This window comes from Tupaia chinensis, unplaced genomic scaffold (assembly GCF_000334495.1).
Source record: "Tupaia chinensis unplaced genomic scaffold, TupChi_1.0 Scaffold000112_1, whole genome shotgun sequence".
Lineage (NCBI taxonomy): Eukaryota > Metazoa > Chordata > Mammalia > Scandentia > Tupaiidae > Tupaia > Tupaia belangeri.
Window position 1 is genome coordinate 458,301 of NW_006159576.1, and position 23,107 is coordinate 481,407.

At 45.0% G+C, this 23,107-nt stretch overlaps 1 long non-coding RNA gene across 1 annotated transcript in view; it reads right to left on the reverse strand.

Moving 5' to 3' along the window:
• Positions 1-266: 266 nt before the first annotated feature.
• The window catches only part of LOC102469942 (uncharacterized), a 76,909-nt gene continuing 54,068 nt past the window's right edge, over positions 267-23,107 (reverse strand). Inside the window, exon 3 of the long non-coding RNA XR_333881.1 lies at positions 267-437. This is a non-coding gene — a long non-coding RNA (uncharacterized LOC102469942). The remainder of the gene's footprint in view (positions 438-23,107) is intronic.

Consider the following 23,107-nt stretch of genomic DNA (forward strand, 5'->3'; position numbering starts at 1 on the left):
GAGAGAGAAAGAAAGAAAGAGAGGAAGAAAGAAAAAGGAAGAAAGAAAGAAGCAAGAGAGAAAGAGGATCTAATTACTCAAACAAGGAACTCAGTAGTCTTTGGATCTTAAAGATACCTTTGTAAATACGGCCAATAAATTCTTGCATTGGTGCACCAAGGTAGGAAGACAAGAGTCAGCCTTGTTTTCACTTGTCCCACATGGGCCTGGAGGCACATCCTCACCACAGAGTTCATTCCCTAACTAGAAGATCTTTTTAACTTCCTGGTCTGTGTTTTATAAGTCGTAGATTTTTTCTTAATCATGCTGCCCACATGGAATGGCTCAGATACAATCAAATTGTTTTTTTGATAAAAGATTCTTCTTCCGTTTCTCGTCCTTCCTTTTATGTCTTCTGCATTGAGCTACAGCAGGGGGAGTATTCAGTGCTTTATTGCCTGTAATTTCCAAACAAAAGGCAGAGTACGAAATAACTCCTGTTGTTCTTAGATCTTAACTCTTTGTGCCAAAGTATTTTTTGATTGTGCTGGAAATGCATTTTGAGGAGCTGGGTCACCTTCCCTTAATATTCTATTGGTGTCCACCTCCACCGCTTCAAACAGGCCCAGGCTGGACCTTCCCAACTACTTATAAGACACTGGGCTTCTATTTTCCCAACTTTATATTGGAAGATTTGGAGTACCCAGTGGTTAAGGTTCCTTCCCACCATACTATTCTAAGAACACAAAATCTATCCCTCCCCCCTTTTTTTTAGAATTATTTCAATTTTTTTTTTTTTTTTTTTTTGTAGAGGTTTTTGCTATAGGGTGCGTGTGCTCGGAGAAAGAGAAAGAGAAAGAGAAAGAGAAAGAGAAAGAGAAAGAGAAAGAGAAAGAGAAAGAGAAAGAGAAAGAGAAAGAGAAAGAGAAAGAGAAAGAGAAAGAGAAAGAGAAAGAGAAAGAGAAAGAGAAAGAGAAAGAGAAAGAGAAAGAGAAAGAGAAAGAGAAAGAGAAAGAAGGAAAGAAAATGAGAAAGCAAGCTGCCAGATCTGGGACTGGAACCATGGTCAGCTATGTGAGAGTGTCCAGCGCCTTAACCACCATGCCACCTGCTGGCCTTGTTTTTTTTTTGGGGGGGGGAGAGGTTTTTTCGCTATAAGGTGCGTGCACTTGCCAGACAGACAGAGAGAGACATAGAGATAGAAAGCGAGAAATCACCCCCCAGAGGGGATGGTCATGCCGCAATCCCTTCTCCTCCATTCTCCTCTCGGGATCTTGGACACGCATGCACACGTGCCCGGCATGAGTTTTAAGCCACCAGGTCAGGGACGCGAACTGCGGTCGACTACGTGGAAATCCAGTGACATAGCCATTACGCTAACTGCTGGTTCCCGGCCTTGTTTGTTTTTTAAGCAAAGCTTATTGGACAGGGCACAGTGGTAGAATGCAGTGCTCTGAGAGGCTGATTCACGTGGGAAGGTTCCAAGCTCATGTCCGGAGACCTCCCTGAGTACACTGGGACACGCGTGCCCCTGATCCAGCGTGGCTAGCTAAAGCTGGGAATGGACCATGGTGCTGAGAATTGTCAAGGGTGTTCTCTCTCTCTCTCTCTCTCTCTGTCTCTCTTGCTCATGAAATAAATAAACTTTTTTAAAAACTGAGAAGAAGTAACACTCACAGCTACAGCTACAAAACTTAAGTAGAAGAAAAATAGTCTTGTTCCAGACAATTCCAGATAACTTTCCACTATTTCCTTCTATTGCATTATTTCAGAGAACCCAGCCTCTTCTTTCAACCTCTACTGCTTCTTACCTCCCTCTCTCTAAGGAAAAGGCTTTCAGTCCAGCATGTTCCTTTCTTGAATGAAGCTGAGTACGGGCGGCTAACACAAATTAAGCACTAGAGCACTGTGAGCAGCTGTTGTGGTCATCTGTAATCTGGTTGCGGCCCTCACACGTGGACTGTGAGGAGAGTAGATGTGAACATGGGAGTGCTTTGGTCCACGTACACAATCTTTTTCTCTTTTAATTAGATATCTCCCCACCCCTTTGAAAACATGATCGTGTGAGCCTTCATCCAATTCGCTGTCCTGTTCATGAGGACGCCCGTGCAGGCTTCATTTGGCCTGTCGTGATGTCCAGTTTACCCTCCATGTTCCAGGAACACCAACCGGCCCCATTCGCCCAGGACTCTCCATGTTCCTGACTGAAAGACCTAGGTAGCCCCTCAGCCCCAGGCAAACCAGAATCATTGGTTACGCTATTAAAAATGTTGGCCCAAGGAACCAGCAGTTAGCGTAATGGCTATGTTGCTGGATTCCCATGTAGTTGACCGTGGTTCGCATCCCAGACCCGGTGGCTTAGAACTCACGCCGGGCACATGTACGTGCATGCCCAAGATCCTGAGAGGAGAATGGACGAGAAGGGATTTCGGCATGACCATCCCCCCTGGGGGGTGATTTCTCGCTTTCTGTCTCTATGTCTCTCTCTGTCTGTCTGGCGAGCGCACGCGCCCTATAGCAAAAACCTCTCAAAAAAAAAAAAAAGTTGGCCCAAGAGGTTTATTGGTCTTACTGGTTTTTTGTTTGTTTGTTTTTTAATTCTTAATTGGTTGCCAAGATTTAAATATCAGTTGATTTCCAACACACACACATAATCTAGATTTCTGGCTTCTCTTTCGATAGTTACCGCCACTGGACTCTTTCATTCTTTCAACAGTAATCAGGAGTTGAGTATTAGCTGCCTCATTAGATAAGTCTTGTTATTGGCAGGCTGCCACAGGCCTTGCTATGCCCAACTCTCCCCCCATCCTGAGGCCAGGCCGTTATTACCACTCACTATTACCCAGAGGCGTTGTCCTTCCGATAAGTGAAAGTGAAATGTTCCCTACATCTATGCCTCTGTCCTAAGGGGGAAATGAAAGGTCCATAAATAAGAGAAAGCCTATTGTTTTCAATAAAAATGAAGGCTATTCCTACCTGTTGAGAGACCCGTCCCTCTGCATCCGTGATGCAGCATGCGGCCCCTCTGGGCACGAAAGCCCTGATGAGCACAGTGGACTATCGGCCCTCATTGACAGCTGTGAGGTTAGGACCTCCGCTTAGAACCGGGCAGTGGTGGCAGCGAGCACCCGGAAACCTTGCTAGGCCACGTCCCGAATGCTTGCTCTTTCCTGACAAGAGTGCTATTTCTACCATTGCTTCTGCCCATGTAAAAATCAGATGAACCTGGGACCAGCAGTTAGCGTAATGGCTATATTGCTGGACTCCCACGTAGTCGACCGCGGTTCATGTCCTGGACCCGGTGGCTTAAACTCACGCTGGGCACGTGTGCGTGTGTGCCCAAGATCCCGAGAGGAGAATGGAGGAAAAGGGATTGCGGCGTGGCCATCCCCCCGGGGGGTGATTTCTCGCTTTCTGTCTCTCTGTCTCTCTCTGTCTGTCTGGCGAGCGCATGCGCCCTACAGTGAAAATCTCTCAAAAAAAAAAAAAAAATCAGATGAACCTTATCTTCCCCACCAGGGGTTTCTGGATTTCAGTCTCTCTAATTAATTTCTATGCTCCATTAATCTTCGAGTCATTAAGGATTCTAGGCAAACACATATAACGTAAGCCTAGTAATCAATTTAATATTCTTTCACATGAAAATATTTATAAAATGGGATTGCCTACATTAAAAAAAAATTTTTTTTTTTGGTCAATCTTTATGTTCTTATCTGCATTTGCAGGGAGCTAGTCCTCATCTGTAAATTGTGAAAAAGCAGCTAGCCTGGAGGGACCAGAGAGCCTTGGCTTTGTTCAAGCAGAGATGGTCCCCTGTTGTGTCCTCATGATCATCATTATTATTATTATTATTTTTAGTTTTGCTATAGGATGCATGTGCTCACCAGAGAGAGATGGAGGGAGAGAGTAGGGAATTGAGAAATCACCCCCTGGGGAAATGGACATGCCACAATCCCGTCTCCTCCCTCCAGTCTCTTCTTGGGATTTTGGATTTGCATGCACGCACACCCGGTGTGTTTTTCAAGCTGTCAGGTCCAGGACTTGAATGCTAAGTCGGCTACGTGGGATCCAGACCTCTTAACCTCCATGCCACCTGCTGCCCCCACAGCCTAGTTTCTAATCCCAGCTCTGCCTTTTTCTAGCCAGGTGTCTGTTAGGAGTAATTTCTCTGAGCCTTGGTGTCTGCACCGGCCTATCAGAACTACTGTGTATTCCTCACAGAGAAGTTGCAAGCATTAAATGAGAGGATGGGCAAGGCCCAGCACACAGTCACTAGAGAGCAGCTGCTCCAGAGTCTTTCATCGGGGAACTGGGGAGAAGACTGGAGGAAAGCCTTAGGGTCTCTAAGTGACAAGGGACTGCGTGTAGGATGGGGTCCCATAGGATCACGACAGGCCATTCCAGAGCCCAGGTGAGTGGCAGGCTGGACCTTCTGGCTCATACGGTCTCTGAGGCTCACACAACACAATCGTCTCACAATGCATTTCTCAGAACGTGTCCCCATTGTTCAACCACACATGACGATTCTTAGAAGAGGGAATTTACAAGTTTTAGCTTTTCAAGTTTCCTAAATTTAATTTTTAAAAAATCATATTGTTAAAAAAAACACATTCTAAGACTTTCTTTAGGTTTTTCTCCATCTCTCTGTGTTTAGATGAACAGGGGCTCCCCATCATCATTTCATATTGATTCCATTGAAAGCTAAGTTTTACATATGTAACACAGCAGACCAGCGTCATTTGCAATGAGTTGTTTTTTTTTTTTTTTTTTTGGGGAGTTTTTTGCTATAGAGCAAGTGGGCTTGCCAGAAAGACAGAGACAGAGAGACAGAAGGTGAGAGATCACCCCCCGGGAGGATGGCCACACCACAATCCCTTCCCCTCCATTCTCTTCTCGGGATCTTGGGCACGCACGCACACGTGCCCGGCGTGAGTTTAAGCCACCAGGTCCAGGATTTGAACTGCGGTTGACTACATGGAAGTCCAGTGACATAGCCATTACACCAACTGCTGGTCCCACAATGAGCTATTTTTAATATTAAAAATCGTAATGGACCAACTGGTGGTGTGGTGGTTAAGACAGCTGGAGCCCTCATGGTCGGCCAAGCTACATGGTTTGACTCTTGGACTGACAGCTTGAAAAATCCCTCCAGGCACAGGTGTGTGCATGCCTAAGATCTCATGAAGAGGCTGAAGGAGGGACTGCAGCATAGCCATCCCCCTGAGGAGTGGGGGTAATTGATCTCTCTCTCCCTCTCTCTCTTTCTCTCAGGCAATGCACATACCCTATAGCACAACTGAAAAAAAAAGAAAGAAAGAAAGAAAAGCATAAAGATATAAGGTTAAGAATGAAATGTATTAGTGGTTTTTTTATTCTTCCAAAATTATACATCAAATATATATTATGTATATATATATTGAGTATTTCTTACCCAAAGTGCTTGGGATCGAAATTGAAAATTGTTTCAGATTTTAAATTCTTCCAAATTTTGGAAATATTTACACATACATAATGGGATAACTTGGGAATGGGGCCCCTGTCTACACACAAAACTCGTTTATGTTTCATATACATTTATTTTTTTAATTTTTTAATAATTATTTTATTTAACTTTATTTATTTTCATTTGACCAGAAGGACAGAGTGTGACAGAGAGAGAGAGAAAGAGAGAGAGAGGGAAAGTGAGAAAGCAAGCTGCCAGGTCCAGGATCCGAACCACGGTCAGCCATGTGGGAATCCAGCCACCTTAATCACCATGCCACCTGCCGGCCCCATCATACACATCTTATACACATAGCTTGAAGGTAATTTTATGAGTTATTTTTATATTGCAGTATTTTAACTGTGATTTGCATGAGGTAAGTGTGGAATGTTTCCACTTGTAGCATCATGCTGGCTTTCAAAAAGTTTTGGATTTCAGAGCACTTTGGGTTACAGGCATGGATTATGAATGGCCGATCTGCGTGCAGGTGTATGTGTACCATCTTATGTGATGTAGCATAATGTATACAGTACTTTTTTAAATAAATAAGACAAGCTCATACAAAAAACCTTCATGGGTTTCACATAATAAAGATGAAGTTAAGAAATGGATTTCTTCCGTTGTCAACACAAAAATTTCCATGATGAGATTCTGTGCAATTTAAGTCCCCCTTAAGACTTAAATGTAGGGTCAGCCCCTAACATAAGGTTAAGGGAGCAGGATCCCATGTGGCCAACCAGATTGAGGAATACACCAGGCACATATGCATGCCCCAAACCCCCACAGTATAGAGAAATGGAGGAGAAGGAATTGCAGTGTAACCACATCTTCATTTGGGAATTTTTTTCTTTCCCTCTGTCTCTCTGGCAAGCACATGCACCCTTTTTGTTTGTTTGTTTTTGCCATAGGGCTTATGTGCTCACCAGAGAAAGGGAAAGTAAGAAGGCAGGAACACACACATGCCCTTCAAGCCTCTGAGTCCAGAACTCAAACTCTGTCGCTGTCGGTCACATGGAGTCCAGAGCTTTAACCGTCATGCCACCTGCTGGCCCCCTCTCACCCTCTCAGGAATTAAAAATAAATAAACAAATACATACATAAATAAAAAGACTTGCATTTGGGACCTGCACTTGGTGTAATGGCTGTGTCGCTGGACTCCCATGTAGTCGACTGCAGTTCAAGTCCCGGACCCAGTGGCTTAAACTCAAGCTGGGCACATGCGAGTGCATGCCCAAAATCCTGAGAAGAGAATGGAGGAGAGAGGATTGCGGCATGATCATCCCTCTTGGGAGGTGATTTCTCGCTTTCTGTCTTTCTGTCTGTCTTTCTGGTGAGCACACACGCTCTATAGTAAAAAGCTCTCAAAAAAAAAAAAAAAAAAAAAAAAAAGAAAAAAAAAAAGAAAGAAAAGAAAAGACTTGCGTTTATTCACTGCCCTGTGTTGCAAAAAGATATACCAGCTATGAAAAGCAGTGCCCAGGGCTAACTGACCTATGATATCCTTGCAGAGCTCTAAGACAGTTTCATTCTCCAAGAGATCTCAGATCACGGCTTTATGGAGGTTAGTGTGTCTGAGACTGATGCCTTAGAGACGGTGATGCTATTCTTAGCAACAAACTCACACCACTGCCTCTTCGGAGAACAGTAACTACTCTGAGATTGGGCGTGCACTTCCCATCCATACCGCGTGGAAGAGACGCTCAACTCTGGCTTGTCTTTGGTGGCAGATGCAAACCTGAAGACGCATTTGCTCTTTGTCAATCACTGTCTCTCTCTCTCTCCTGCCTTACCACTGGCCTATGTTTGTGGATTGTCCCTCAATATCCGTTCCAGACTCTTCCCCTGTGCCTTCCTGGGCTGCGAGACCAGGGCTGCCAGCCATGTCTCCCAGGCTTCCCGGCAGCCAGGGCTTCAGGTTAGCCATCCCCTCCCTCAGGTGCAGCAGCACGAGAGCCGCTAGGTCCAGAAAGCTGGAGGACAAGGTCCGGATACTTTGCCATTTCTGTTAGCCGACACCGGCGTGGCAGTGTCTGGTTCTTCTGGGGCATTTTCTTTATCTCGACAGTTCCTGGTAGTGCTGACCTCTTTCTCAGGATGGCTTTCTGACCCTGGAGGCAGCTTCGTGCCAGAGCCAGTTGCTCACACCCCAGCACTCCAGTTCAGTTACATCGTAGGTCTACCCGTCAAAGACCAGCAAGTCCTCTTTGGTGGCCCGGTCAGTGTGTGACTTTCGAGAATGTCCCTGAAAACTCAACGTGAAGGCCTTTCCTGCAGCCTCCTCAACAGTTCTGTGACCCACATTCTGGAACTAAGTCCTTTTATCTTAGACTAGCTGGCATAGAACCCTTCTGTGCTCATGGACCTTGTCACACAGTCCTTAACCTCTAGCTGTTGAGACTCTCTTCCGCCCTGAAATTGATTAGAAAACAGGATTATTCATCCCATCCATCCACAGACTGTGGGCCCAGAACCATAGTAGACTGTGGGTGTGGCAATGAAAAAGCAGATAAGGCTGGGCAGTCCGGGCATTCGTGCATGGGGAGACACAGACACTCACCACGTAAACAAGGCCACTTCAAAGAGAAATGAACACAGAAACTGAAACAGCCAAGCAGACAGTGACTCTGGCGGGCAGGGAGGCCACAGAGGCTAGCATGATCAGGGCAGGCTCTCTGAGCAGACATTTGAGCAGACACCTGAGTAACAAGTAAACAGAGACCTGTGAGTAGAGCTTTCCAGGATCTGAAAGGAAAAAAGCGTGGAAAGCAGAAGAAAAGCCAAGAGAGCCAGAGCCTCGAGCACTGAGGAGCAGGGCAGGAGCCCATTTCCGGTCTTCATCCATTATCCATTGCAGACCACCTCTTCAGAGAGCTGGCATTCCAGCCCTGGGAAACAGACGAGAATGTCTGCTGTCATGGGGATTACATTCCAGAGGCCGGGAAGGGAGAAACAATGAGCAAAGAAGTAAAATGGTTCTGCATCAGAGCCGTGGTTCCCCAGCAGAGGCAAGTTTGCCTCCCAGAAGACTTTGCCAATGTCTGGGGACACCTTTGGCTCTCCCAACTAGGGATGGGGAGTTGCCGGTATTTCGCAGGTTGAACGTAGAAATGCTACCGAACATCTCCAACAGACAAAACTACAAAAATGTGAATAGCGTCAAGGTTGAGACGCCCCGTCTTCCATGGTGACAAGCGTTATGGCAACAGAAAGAAAATCAGAGAATGGAGATGGGGGGTGCCAGGGGTGGGGTGGAGTGATTGGGGAATGTTTAGGAAGAGCCTACTGCATGGTGACAAGCGTTATGGCAACAGAAAGAAAATCAGAGAATGGAGATGGGGGGGGGGGTGCCAGGGCTGGGGTGGAGTGATTGGGGAATGTTTAGGAAGAGCCTACTAGGAACACGATATGTGAACTAAAACTTGAAGGAGGGGAACCAGGGACCAAGGCAAATACCTCGAGGAAGAGTCTGAGGTCAGGAAACAGCAAGTGCAAAGGCCCTGAGGCAGGAATGGGTCAGCAAGTTCACAGAGAGCAAGGAGGCCAGCGTCAGGTCTGGGACTCGAACCACAGAATCAGGGGGCAGAGGGAGCAGAAGGGAGAGGAGCTGAGACGGTGGTGATGAAGGAGCGTACGTGCAGAGCTTCAGCTTGCACGCGGACGATCGGGAAGCAATCAGAACTCTGAGCAGAGCAGTGACATTTCCCACTCCATTTCTAGAAGGATCGCTCTAGCTGCTGTTTGTAAAAGGATAAGTGAGAGAAAAAGGACAGAATGAAGGGAGCCCAAGCAGGTGGCATTAAGTGAATTGCAAGAGAATGAGAGGGAGTAAAGTGAATTTCTGGCATGAATAAGTGCCTGTCAGGGTTTCTGTGCACTAAGATAGCAGAACTGTGGGAAAAGAGGGCCTGGGAGGCCAGGAAGATCCGGCATTCCATCTTGGACAGAGAGTTTGAGATATACTGGAAATCCAAATGAAGACGTCAGACCGTGGGAGTCTGGCTGTAATAGAGGAGTCTGGGCTGGATATACACATCTATCGGAATCAACAAGTGGATGGTATTTAAAGTCAAAAGATGCAGGACCAGGAGATGGCATAATGTTTATATTGCTGGACTCCTATGTGGCCAACCACAGTTCGAGTCCTGGACCCAGTGGCTTAGAACTCACTCTGGGTGTGTGTGAGTGCATGCCCAAAATCCTGAGAGGAAAATGAAGCAGAAGGGATTACAGCATGGCCATGCCCTTGAGGGGTCATTTCTTGCTTTCTGTCTCTCTGCCTCTGTCTCTCCAATAAGTACACATGCCATATAGCAAAAATCTCTCTAAAAAAAATTGATAAACAATAAAGTTAAAAAATGTATAAAAATCACCAAGCAAGTGAGTATGCAGAGAAGTCTGAGGTCTAGGGAATTAAGCAGGGCTCAGATTCTGCAGTGTATTATCAAAACACTAGAAATATGTGATCAAATATTTTACTAGAAAAGTTATCATCAAAATCCTGCCTGTAAAATGTATGACTATGGTTTAACCTTCATATATTCATATTTCAAATTAATTCTTCAAAGTGCATAATTAGTGCTATAAATTTCTTAGTGAAAAACGAACACCACAATATGTAAAACAACAGTGTCATGGATTATTGGGATTATTTAAGGAACTCCATACCGGGCCCACAGAAATCATCCAGTCTGGGCCAGTCCCGTGGCACAGCTGTAACACTCCGCCCAAAAGGAGCTGATCTCACACGGCAACTGGGTTTAAATCCCTGGCCTGGTCCAGCTGAAATACGCAGGGTGCGTGCACAAGTGCCCAAGACCCCGCAAGCTGGAGGGAAGGCACAGGGGACTGTGGCATGACCAGACCCCACAGAAGGTACTCTGTTCTCTCTTTCCCTCTCTCTTATGTGTGTATACATGCTCTATTATCAATCATTTTTAAAAATCATTTGAAAGAATCATACTTTTGTTTTTTTAATTTGCTATAGGGCACAGAGAGAGAAAGAGACAGAGAAATCACCCTCAGGGACATGGCCACGCTGCAATCCCTCTCCTTCCTTCTCCTCTTGGGATTTCGGGCAAGCATGCACACTCACTGAGCATGTTTTTTCAAGCCATCAGGTCTGGGACTCGAACCACAGAATCAGTCACGTAGGAACAGTTCCATTAACCACTATACCACCTGCCTGGGCCTCAGAATCACACTTTCTATTAAAGAAAACAAAACAAAAGTCTAAAACGAATCCAAAATATTAGAGCTGAGGAAGATGAGGTGCCACCTGGCCAGGTCGCACAATAGTGGGACTTTAGCATAGAACACGTTGCCCAGGGTCACACAGCTAAAGTGGGCAGAATCCAAATAGGAAGTTTAATCTCCAATTTCTTACATCGATTCATTTCCCTCTTTTATTTTGCTGAGCCGCTCAACTCAAAACAAAGAAGAAACTTCTGAACTAACCATTTTAATGTGAGGAGAAGTTTGATTTGTTTAGGGACAGTTGCTATCACAAGACCCACTCACCGCCTGCAGTGAAGGCAAGGCCCCACATATCTGCAGAAGAATAAAACCAATCCTGTGTACTTAAGGCCAAAACACCAACCTGTCTGGGGAAGCAATATACACCCTCTGGCCATTGGCTCTGCTGCTCTCCTCGCCGGGAGGAAAGCAAGGAAGTGAGTCAACAGGAGGATGTAACTGCTTAGCCCAAGATTTAGTTCTGACCTTGCCGTAAACAGCCGACCTTGAGAAGCTGCTGTTGACCCCCAGAAGGAGTCTCCTGTGGGTGTCGTTGCTGCCAACAGAAGTAGCAGGGAAGGTAGTTTTGTGCTGAGCCTGCAGAGGACAAGAACAAATCCCTTCTTCACTCTCGGCCGAAAACGTACTCACAAATGTGCACATTTACTTCCATGGAATGAGAATTGCTAGGGCCCCACCATACACAGAGGAACAGGAACATGAGAAGGGGAAGAGAGCAGGCTCAGTCATCCTCTAAGTCATGGTGGGAGACAGCCTTCCATCCCGGGCTCAGCCACGGACCATATAGCCTCCCTCTGTGCCCAGCAAGCAAAGCCAGAGACAGAGCAGCCCCAGGTCTGCGCTAGCCGGGGGTGAGCAAAAGTGCTTACATCCCCAGTGAGTAACTATGTGGCTCAACCAGGAACGTCTTTCAAAACCTCAGACTCGCATCTCTGCCATTCAAGTATGCCTAGGTTCTCCCTCTTAGATGGCAGAGTATACCATGTGACAAAACGTGAATTGCTCACCTTTTTGTTTCTTTTTTTTTTTAATTTGTCAGCAAAATTTTCCCTTTGTTATTTTTTTCCCACAATGAGTATATTACAAGGTTACTTTCTAGAATTCTAGTTTACTTCCTTTTTTCTGTTTTTTTTTTTTTTTTTTTTTTCATTATTATTCTGGGAACAGGAACTTTCTGTTGAAAAAGAGAACTGTTGGGTCAGTCAGTCATGTGGTGGTGGATGTGGCCAGATCCTACCTGTGCAGTTCAGGTCCCAGACCTGGCATCCTGAAAAACATGCCAGGCACATGTGCATATATGCCTAAAATCCAGAAAGGAAGGAGAAAAGGAGGAGGAGTGATTACCAATGGGGTGGCAATTCCCCATGGGGTGGTGCTTTCTCACTTTACCTTTCTCTCTTTCTTTCTCTGGCGTGCATATGTGCTCTACAGCAAAAAAGAAAAAATTTTTTTTTTAATTTAAACAAAGATCATGAGAACTACTAACAGCATCTTCCAAAAAGTCAAAGAATACCAAAAAAATCTACATTTCTAAAGCAAGTCCTTGAATGTTAAGCTTCCCACTGTTGCCTCCTGGAAATGGAGTCCTTGAGCAAATGACCTGAATCCTACTGAATTATTTTCCCATGTAATGGAACTTTGCTTATTTTCTAGGTCACTCTTGGAAGTCTTTCCAAATTGTACTCACACTTCAAGGCTAAGTTCATATACTGCCTCTTCCCTCCCTGATTATTGTTCTGAAATGTGTGTTTTGGCTAAACTCTACTACATGTCAATGTCCTTAAAACTAGGACTCTGGTCTATATCATTCAATCCTGTTCTCTCCCTATAGCATTTATCATTACTTTGTATTAAAAACGGGGATTTTGCATATAATGATATTTGGAAGAAAAAGGTTACTTGGTTACTAAGTCAAAGAGTATGTTCTATATGGTTATAGATGTATGCAAAGCATATATAAATATGAGGGAATGTCAAAAAGCTCATGGAAAATTGAATTAAATTACAAATTTAGTTTGGTGCAAAAAAATCATTTTATATCCATGCATAGTTTTTTCATAATATGCATTTTCCTTGAACTTTTTAAAGACTCCCCCCTCATATATCTATTGGGTCCTCAGGAAAGGCATGACACATTTTTGCATAGAAAAACACATCATGACTTTCCTGATGGCCTAATAGAAAGGTTATTCTCTAAATGGGGCATTTGGGTGAGTTATGTGTCATTGAAGGTGTTCAAGTGGATAATAACTTAAGATGTTGTCTAATTCCTAGGGCAGCTGGGGAGGTAGACCAGATGGCCTCTGGGTGCTTTCTAACTCTAAATTCCAAAATGATGTTAGCTTTGCCTAAGTTGGATAATCCTGTTTTACAGTCATCTCCATGGACACTATCACTACAGCAGGCATCTCTGAAAGCTTTTCCAAACAGCCTGATTGAAACACCCTTGCTTATAGCATCTAAGGAATGCATCATGGAATTTCTACTTATGACATTATTCCGCCCTCACTTTGCTTGGTCATCACAAAGGTCACAGTCCGAAAAGGCCATGAGTCATCAGGACCTGGACTCTAGCTCTCAACTCCAGAGTGAGAAATTCAACTTTTTGTGCCCCCCCCTTTTAAAATGATAGAGCATGAGCATGTCTGAGAGAGAGAGAAACAGATGCACCCTTCAAGGGTCTGATCACACTGGGTACCTTTCTCCAGTTCTCCAATTCATCAGACCTTGGGCAATTGTGCGCATGCCTGACACGTGCTGACCAGGCCAGGGATTTGAACTGTCATCATCATGTGGGATCTCTTTCCTCTTGAGCAGGACAGGACCACTGCACCACAGAGCTGGTCCATGTGTGCCAAGTTTGCAATCACTCGTCCTGCATTCTTGGTCTCTCCAAGCATAAACCAGATCCAGTGGAGAATCTAAGAATATTTTTCCTAATATTTGCCATCCTTGCTCTTTTTCTTCTATTTTATAGGTGAGACATATTGTGTTCATTTTTCACTGGCTTCGCTCTCCCAGATTAGTGCCACAGAGAAAAGATTTCAGGAGTCTAAAACAAGCCCCTTGAAAATGCCATACTTCATCGCTGTGTTTCTGAAGGGAGCACCCTAAAACAAGCCCCTTGAAAATGCCATACTTCTTCAACTCTGTGTTTCTGAAGGGAGCACTGTCTGTCTCTGAAGCACATACACAAAATGGTGGTGTTTTACACTTGCACTATGCCTAACCCTACGGAGTAGTGTATTAGTTGCAGAATTTCAGGTATCAGTGGGATTTGGGGAACACTCAAAATAGTGTTTCATGTTGTCTGCCTGTCAATCTGTCTACAGCACACACCACAATAATGATAGTCCCTATGTGCTGTGTGGTCAAACTTACATGGAGCAGTACAGTCAGGGGGTGGAAATGAATCAGGACCCAAATAGCAATATGTTGTAATATAACAAGCTGTTACTTCATTGTAATTGTTTTGTCACTTCAAAGGGGAGACTGAGGCCAGTCAGTAGAATGGTAGTTAAGACAGCTGGATCCCACATGGCCAGCTGTGCGGTTCGAGTTCTGGGTTAGGTAACCCAAGAAACATGCCGGGCATGTGTGCATTATGCTCAAAATCCTGAAAGGAGGAAGAAGTAGGGCATAAGGGATTGTGGCATGAACATCCTCTATGGGGATTGTTTTCTTACTTTTCTTCTCTCTGTCTATGGCAAAGCACATGCGCCCTCCAGCAAATTAAAAAAAATAATAATACTAATAATAAAAAAAAAGAAAGAAGGAAAAGGAGAGGAAGAGGGGAAGAAAGGAAGACTGATAAGGGGAAAAAAAATACCATGACAAACCCGTTGGTTTTTTTTCACCAATTTACTTCATAATATATATCTTTTAGTGAGATTAATACATTTTAAAATAATTATTTAACTTTACGTATTTTAATTTGACGAGAGAGGGACAGAAAGAAAGAGAAAACAGGTTGCCAGGTCCAGGACTCGAACTGCGGTCGGCCATGTGGGTGTCCTTAACCACCATGCCACCTGCCGGCCCCAAGAGATTAATACAGTTTTACAGTTAGAGTGTTCTTAATATAAATAAACACATTATATGGCAAGTTCTAAAATAAAATGATCACAAATGACTTAAAAAGATTCCAGTTCACTGAAGAACAAGTTCCCCATTTAAAAGTTGTTATGGTGTTTCCAAGAGCGTCTTTGTTACTACTGGGAAAACAGGATCTGTCTGGGTATTTGTGGTAGAAGCTACAGTGCAAAATCCAGCTGCCTCGTTGGATAAGCAACCCAACACATGAGAGCCAAGTCAATTATTGCTTCAGCTTTTACAAAAGCTGATAGTGCCGGGCTCCGGAAGAGGTCGTGTTGATTCATTGCTTGTGTGTAAATACACTGAAAAAGTATCTGGGCCAGACGGTGGTGCAGCAGGCAAAGACGGTGCTCTGCAAGGCTGCCCCACATGGGAGGGTTCCAGGTTCATATCCGGAGACCATTCCAGGTATTCCAGGCACACACATGCCCATGAACCTAGGTGTGGCTGAAGCTGGGAGTGGATCATGGCATCAAGACCCTGCTGGGGGTGACTTTCCTTTGTCTCTGTCTCTCCTGCTCATGAAAGAAAGAAATAAGTTTGTTTGTTTTGAGAGGTTTATGCTGTAGGACACATACACTCGCCAGAAAGACAGAGAGAGACAGAGAGACAGAAAGTAAGATATCACCCTCTGGGAGGGATGGCCACGCCACAATCCCTTCTCTTCCATTCTCCTCTCGGGATCTTGGGCACGCACACCACGCGCCCGGCGTGAGTTTAAACCACCGGGTCTGGGACTCAAACCACGGTCGGCTACATGGAAGTTCAGCGACATAGCCATTATGCTAACTACTGGTCCCATAAGCTTTTTTAAAAAGAAAAAGTATAGGGCCAGCAGATGGTATGGAGGTTATGGCAGCTGGATTCCACCTGGCCAACTGTGTGGTTTGACTCCTGGACCTGGTGGCTTGAAATACATGCTGAGTGTGCATGCATGCCTAAAATCCCGAGAGGAGAAGGGAGGAGAAGGGATGGCAGTGTGGCCATCCCTCTTGGAGGCTGCTTTCTCAGTTTCCCTCTCTTTTTCTCTATCTCTGTCTCAGCAAGGGTACAAATCCTATGACAAAAATGTAAAAAGAAAAGAAAAGGTATATCCTAATGTGGTCGTAGAGAGCCTAGCAGAAACACAGACTAAGCCCCTTTGATAAAGACTGAAGATTTCCAAGCCCTTCCTGGTTTCCTTGGAAATATCAGATTTAGGCTTCGGAGGCTTGGCACATGCTGGCTATGTTACGTACTTGTCAGGTTAAATTAACTCGAACATCCACCACATCTTGTTAGTCAAACACTGCGAATTCGCTTTTATGCTGACAAAAAAGAAAACATTGAACATCTCACCTCAGTTGCTATAGATCTGGTGCAAGTGACCGGAATCAGGACAAGTGACCGGAATCAGATAAGCCACAGCACCCTCAGTAACTGGTTGAGCGGTTTTATAAAAAGCGCACTCCTTCGTTTTCCTGCTGAAAATCACTAACCAGGACATGGAAAAATCTCAAATCTGGCACCTTCACTTTCTTTAACCAGCCCTGCTGGCATCCTGGCAGACAATTTGGAAATGATGATTAATCCCTTGGTAAACAGAAAGTGGACGCTGGAGCCAGGAGAAGCCAATTCTGAGTCACTCTCTGGAGACTGAGTGCTTGGCCAGTCCTCCGCACCTCCTCCAGGAGCTTGCCTAGAAAATAGAAAGGCCTCTCCGTGGCGACAGGGAGCCCAGTGAGGCAGAGGCCACAGCAGTGCTGAAAGTCCCTGGTCTAAGTTGGTGTGACCCAGATAAATGCAGGGGCCACCATGTCCAATATGGTTCATACAAAACTGGCCAACATCCCAACCTACATGAAGTGGGAAACTCAACATCCTTCCTAGTTACCCCAGGGGCAAGGGAACGCAGATCGTGTGCCTAGACTTTTCCTTGTCACCAAGGGCTTCAGCTCGGCCCGTGGCACATTTGACGACAGTGTGAGTGCTCTCATGGCTGCTGCCCCAAGCTGGATAGGTCGTCCTTCCTTCAACCCCTGCCTCACTTTAATTACTTCCCCCAAACACCACTGATTCAAGGTCCTGGGTATAACCAACTTATGGAAGACCCAGGGCAATGGAGAAGACTCACATGGAAGCATGAAAAACAAAAGTGAAAATTAAATATTTAATTTGGTTACCCTGGCCCTACAAGTTTCTCACCAGGTGTCCCTTCTCCACAGGCTGGCCTCTCCCTCTGCTCATGCTCACTTCTTTTCTGCCGAGTCCCTCAGTCCCCTCGTTCCTCAGCTAACTGCCTCCTCCAGGCTCACATTGCTTTACTACAAAAGTGTAATTTTTTTTTTTTTGAGAGGTTTTTGCTATAGGGCGTGTATGCTCGCCAGACAGATAGAGACAGACAGTGAGAAATCACCCCCTGGGGGGATAGCCACGCCGCAATCCCTTCTCCTCCAGTCTCCTCTCGGGATCTTGGGCATGCACGCACGCACGCACGCACGCACACGCACCTGGCGTGAGTTTAAGCCACCAAGTCCAGGACCCGAACCGTGGTCGACTACGTGGGAGTCCAGAAACATAGCCATTACATCAACTGCTGGTCCCCAGAAGTGTAATTTTGTTTTTTGTCTCCTGTACACTGTGTCCTCACCTTGAACTCCTAAGACGTTTTCCTAAACAAACACGCCCCTTTTCCCAAGAGGAACTTTATAGCAGGTGTTCAAATACACTTATGCCATTACAACCAACACACACACACACACACACACACACACCTGTTGACCCTCAGAAAGTACAGAAGCTGTAAGTTCCCAGAGGATGCACCCATAGGACAAGAACAGGAAGACTGGAAAGAATGTGATATTTTAAAAACATGTTTTTTAAACATGTTCTCGTTTTCACATACATGTACTGCTTTCCTCTTACCTTTCTAAGGCCTAGCGTCCGCTGGAAATCCTAGCCGCTCAGCTGTGTGTCCTGAGGCCCACAGGCCTGCAGAAGCCCAGCTCCTGTTTCTCACCAGCAGACACCGCGTCTCTGGCAGCTGGCACAGCACTGTGTCCTGGGCACACACGTGGTTTCAGCCTCTCACCTGCTCACGCTGGCCACCACACGCCCTGCTGCCTCTGAGAATGCATTCCGGCTCTCACCTGAGTCTAATCCAGCCTTCAAAGCTTATGTTCAATGAAGCCTCCTAGGCTGCGGTATTTGCTGTTTCTTCTTCTTCTTCTTTTTTTTTTTCCCCCTTCTTTCTCTTGCTTATTCATCTCATTTACAGAATTCCCTTCCTCATAGTGAAATGTCCAGCATTTTCTTTGTGCTCTCCCAGGTTAACTAGACATAATGAACGCTCAGCAAATGCCCCTCGAATTGAACTGCAGACATCGGTGTCTCTGAAGTGGAGGAGCGTAACTAACCACAAACAACACACACCTCACAGAGGTCGGCTAAGGGGATGCAGAGCCCTGGAAATAACATACCGGAGATTGAGATCATTTCTAATCTCAAATCCAACCACTACCTTTTCAGTGACCTTGGGCCAGTCCTTCAACTCCTCTGAGCATTATTTCCTTTTTTTTTTTTTTTTTATAGAGAGTGATTTTTTGCTATAGGGCACATGCACTTGCTGGAGAGACAGAGAGAGACAGAGAGGTAGAGAGACAGAAAGAGAGAAATGACCCTCAGAGAGGATGGCCACGCTGAATCCCTTCTCCTCTATTCTTCTCCCTGGATCTGGGCACTCATGCACATGTGCCACCGGATCCTGAATCCCTACTGCAGTCAATTACGTAGGAGTCCAGTGACATAATCATTACACCATCTCATTTTCTTTTTTTCTTTCTTTTTTTTTTTTTTAAAGTAGGGCCTGCCCCATAATGCAGTGGTTGCACACTATGCATTGGGAGCCAGATGCCACATGTCCAACCACGATTTGAATCCCAGTCCCAAAAATGGCTTTAAAAACACAGTGGGGGAGGGGGCAGTAGGTGGTGTGGTGGTTAAGGCACTGGATAACCTCACATGATCAACCATGGTTTGAGTCCTGGACCGGGTGACTTGCTTTCTCACTTTCTTTCTCTGTGTCCCTCTACTCAAATTAAAATGAATGAATATGAAGAAAAAAAAAAAAAACAATACTTCTCGGAAAAAAAAAAAAAAAAAACACCCAGTGGGTGCGTGTGTGTTCACACCCAAAATACTGACAGAATGGGGAAAGGAGACAGGATGGCAGCATGACCACGCCCCGCTTGGGGTGGGGGTGGGGCAGTGCTCTGTCCCTTCCACTTCCTACTTCCCCTCTCTGTCTTTGGTAAGTAGGTGAGTACACATGCCCTCGGAAAACTAAAGAAAGAAGAAGAAGAAGAGTAAAAACACCTCCTACACATGCCCTCGGAAAACTAAAGAAAGAAGAGTAAAAACACCTCCCCTATTCAGCTCACACAGCAGTTGTAAGTTGTAAGTTGTTTTGTTGATTTGTTCTTTCATTTTTAGTCACCAGTGCCAGGAATTGAGCCACAATGGGCTATGTGGGATCTGGCTTCCCTTCCCCACCAGGACACGGTGACAATCCCAGAAGGTAAGGATTTAATGAGAATATATAATTACAGGACAATGATCTACACAGCACTGTGCATGAAACAATGAATTATTAGAACAATTAGGGTGTTCCAGATACATTAAAAAGAGCTTGACTATTTTATCAAGTAGCATCAACTATAGATAGAAAGGCTTCCCATATTTATTAGGAAGCATTTCCCATCAGTAAAATGCCACTATTATTTCCCAAGAATATTTACATACCCATAAAGGAAGCTTTTTGACAGCTTTGTGACCTATGCAAATCTAAACCTATAAGCAAAACATCTCCTGGCTTTTGTTTTATTTTTTTCTCTTGTCAATAGAGTTTATTTCCTTTCCTGCGGGATTAGTTATCATAATAAAATCAAGGGATATAAAGACCGTCTTCGATACCAATATTATGAAAATCATCATGCTTTAACATTGATGGCTAAGTATGGCAGGAAAAATGATTTAGGGCCAACGTGTGGCATGGTGATTAAGATGGTTGGATCCCACAAAACTGACTACAGGGTTAGAGTCCCGGATCCGGTGGTTTGAAAAACAGGCCCGGTGCATATGTGTGTGCCCAAAATCCCAAGAGGTGAATAGAGGAGAAGGGAATGCAGTGTAGTCATCCCCCTGGAGAGTGCTTCTAGTTTCCTTCTCGCTCTCTGTCTCTTTATGTCTCTCTCTGGCTGGCCCTCAGACCCCATAGCAAAACAAACAAGCAAAAACTTTTAATAGATTTAAATGTGATTAATTTTACTTTTAAAAAATTGCTATTTTTAGTTTTAAAAATAATAGCAAGTATTGGGAACCAGCAGTTAGCGTAATGGCTATGTCACTGGACTCCCACATAGTCGACCGCGGTTCGTGTCCCGGACCCAGTGGCTTAAAACTCACGCCGGGCGCGTGTGCGTGCGTGCCCAAGATCCCGAGAGGAGAATGGAGGAGAAGGGATTGCAGCGTGACCATCCCCCCTGGGGGGTGATTTCTCGCTTTCTGTCTCTATGTCTCTCTCTCTCTGTCTGTCTGGCGAGCGCACGTGCCCTACAATGAAAATCTCTCAAAAAAAATAATAGCAAGTATTTATTTTTAGTAAGACTAATAAGTTTTTTAAAGCTTTAGGCTTTAGCTTCTAGTGCCTCCTTTTTTTATTTCAGTGTGTACTCATTTCCCGAGGTTGCTGTAACAAATTATCACCAAATTGGAGGCTCAGAACAACAATAATCCACTTTCTCACAATTACAGACACCAGAGTTTGAAATACATTTCATGGGACTGAAGCCAAGGTGTCAGCAAGAGTCCCTCATTCCTCCACACCCCAGAGGGAGACCGTGCCTTCCCTCTGCCAGCTTCCGGCTACACTAACCTCCCTCAGCTCTGCCACCATCTCCTCCGTGTATGGAGCCCCCTCGGTCTCTCGTATGGGGACACTTGTGATATTTAAGACTCACTGGGGTAACTCAGAATAATCTCTTGCCTCAAGATCTTTAATCACATCTGCATAGATCCTTGGTCCAAATAAGGGACTGAGATGTGGGTATCTCCACAGGTGCTTTTTTCAGCCTGCCACACAGGGGTTGTCAGACCTTAGCATTCCTAAGCATCATGCAGAGGGTTTGTTAAAACACAAACTCAGGCCAGCTGGTGGTGTGGTGGTTAAGGTGCCGGATCCCACATGGCCAACTGCATGGTTCGAGTCCCAGACCCAGAGACTTGAAAAACATACCAAGTACATGTCGTGTGTGCCCAAAATCCTAAGAGGAGAATAGAGAAGAGATTGAAATGTGGTCATTTCCCTGCGGGGTGCTTTCTCATTTTCTCTTTCTCTCCTCTCTCTCTGTCTCTCTCTAGCAAGAGCACAAGCTGTAGCAAAAATTATAAAACAAAGAAACAAACAAAATACAAACTCATGGGCCATACTCCCCGAGTTTCTAACCCACAAGTCTGCTGAATTATTAACAAATTCCCAGCTGACGCTGATGCTGATGCTGCTGGTCCTGAGGCTACACGCTGAGAACCACTAGCTTCTTTTACCAATAATTTGAAAAACTATCTTCTAGGGCTGGCTCCATAGCCTGCTGGTTAAAGAGCTGGATCCTCCATGGCCAACAGCGTGGTTTGAATTTCAGACCTTGCAGCTTGAGAAACACACCAGGTGTGTATTGGAGGAGGTGACAGAAACAATGCAGCAGAGCCCTGCTTCTCCTCAGGACACTGCCACACTTCCTCCTATTAGAGCTCCACAGTTAGACCTGTTCAGATACCAGAATTCTTCTGTAGACTCATTCGGTGCACCCAATGGCTCCTGAGAGAGAATGCAGGGGATAGTTTGTATGCATTCCTTACCCTGGCCTCCAAAGACCAAAGTATGCCTGGAAACCATGCCCTCACTTGACAGCTAGGTTCATTCTTTGCAGCTCCCGAACATCCTCTGCACACCTCTCACGAGTGTGTTTCAGATAGATGGATTGTCCCGTCATCATCTGTCCAGAGTTCCCCATCTGCCTGTCCACATCCAAATGCTCCCTAAGGTCCCAGTCGTCTGCCTGGCCTCTCCTGTTCAAGCCAGTGTGGTCTCTCCAATGCTGAACTCTAGAATGCTCAGTAAGCTTTCTGTGATAATTACTATATTCTCGCTTGAATCATAATTACCTATGTGCTTTCTAATCCCCCCATGGATTATAAACTTCTTTAGGGTAAAGATTATTTCTTGTTTATTTTCCCATCTGGTGTGGCAACGATAAATGTCTGTCAAATTGGCAACAGAACTGTCTGCTGTTCAGCATTTCCTCTCTGCTCTAGCCTCTGTGCAGTGAGAAGACACACAGATGCTGTGGCTGTCACTTTGCTTTGGTGACCGTGTCCCATGCTTCTTTGGGTCTCTTTTCCCACCCCACACTATCTGTATGGGTCTCATGGGAACTGCCAACCATAGTACTCTCGATGTAACCTTTACTCTTCCCTACAATATCTGAGCCTTGGCAATTTAAGAAAATATTCATTCTGCTCATGGTTTGGAAGCCCAAGTATGGGGACCACGTGTAGTGGGATTTCCTATTGGTGGAGTCCCGAGGTCACGCAGGGCATCCCACGGTGAGAGATCAGGAGCTCGCATCTCTATTGATCTGTGTGTCTTCTGATCTCATACCCTCTCCTTGTAAACCCACCAGGTGTCACTCACAGAGCCCCACTTTCATCTCTTAATCACTCCCAAAGGCCCCACCTTTGGACACCTTGAGGTATGAAGTTTCCTCTTACTTAATACCTGCACGGCCAAATCTCGTGAATTTGGGGAAGGCACAAACCATAGCACATGGAAAGAAAAATAAAAATGAGAAGGGAGACGTAAATTCTTATGCCATCTGATCTACGGGCTCTGAAGTTTCTTCTCTTTTGGCAGCTTCATAATATGAGCTGATATGGTTGCCATTTTGTCAACTCTATTCAACATAGATACTATCCCTTCCAGTCAAAAGTCCTATCTTATAATCTCTGTGAAGATTAGAAACTTGTTATCCTTTAGTAACCTTTATAAGAAAAATGATCTCTCCATTGTCCTGATGACACTGAGGTGAACATCACAAGAGTTTTTATTTTTATTTATTTATTTTAGAGAGATTTTTGCTATAGAACATGTATGCTCACCGGAGACACAGAGACAGAGAAAGAGAAAGTGAGAAATCACTCCCCGGGGGAAATGACCATGCTGCAAATCATTCTCCTCCATTCTCCTCTCGGGATTTTGGGCATGCC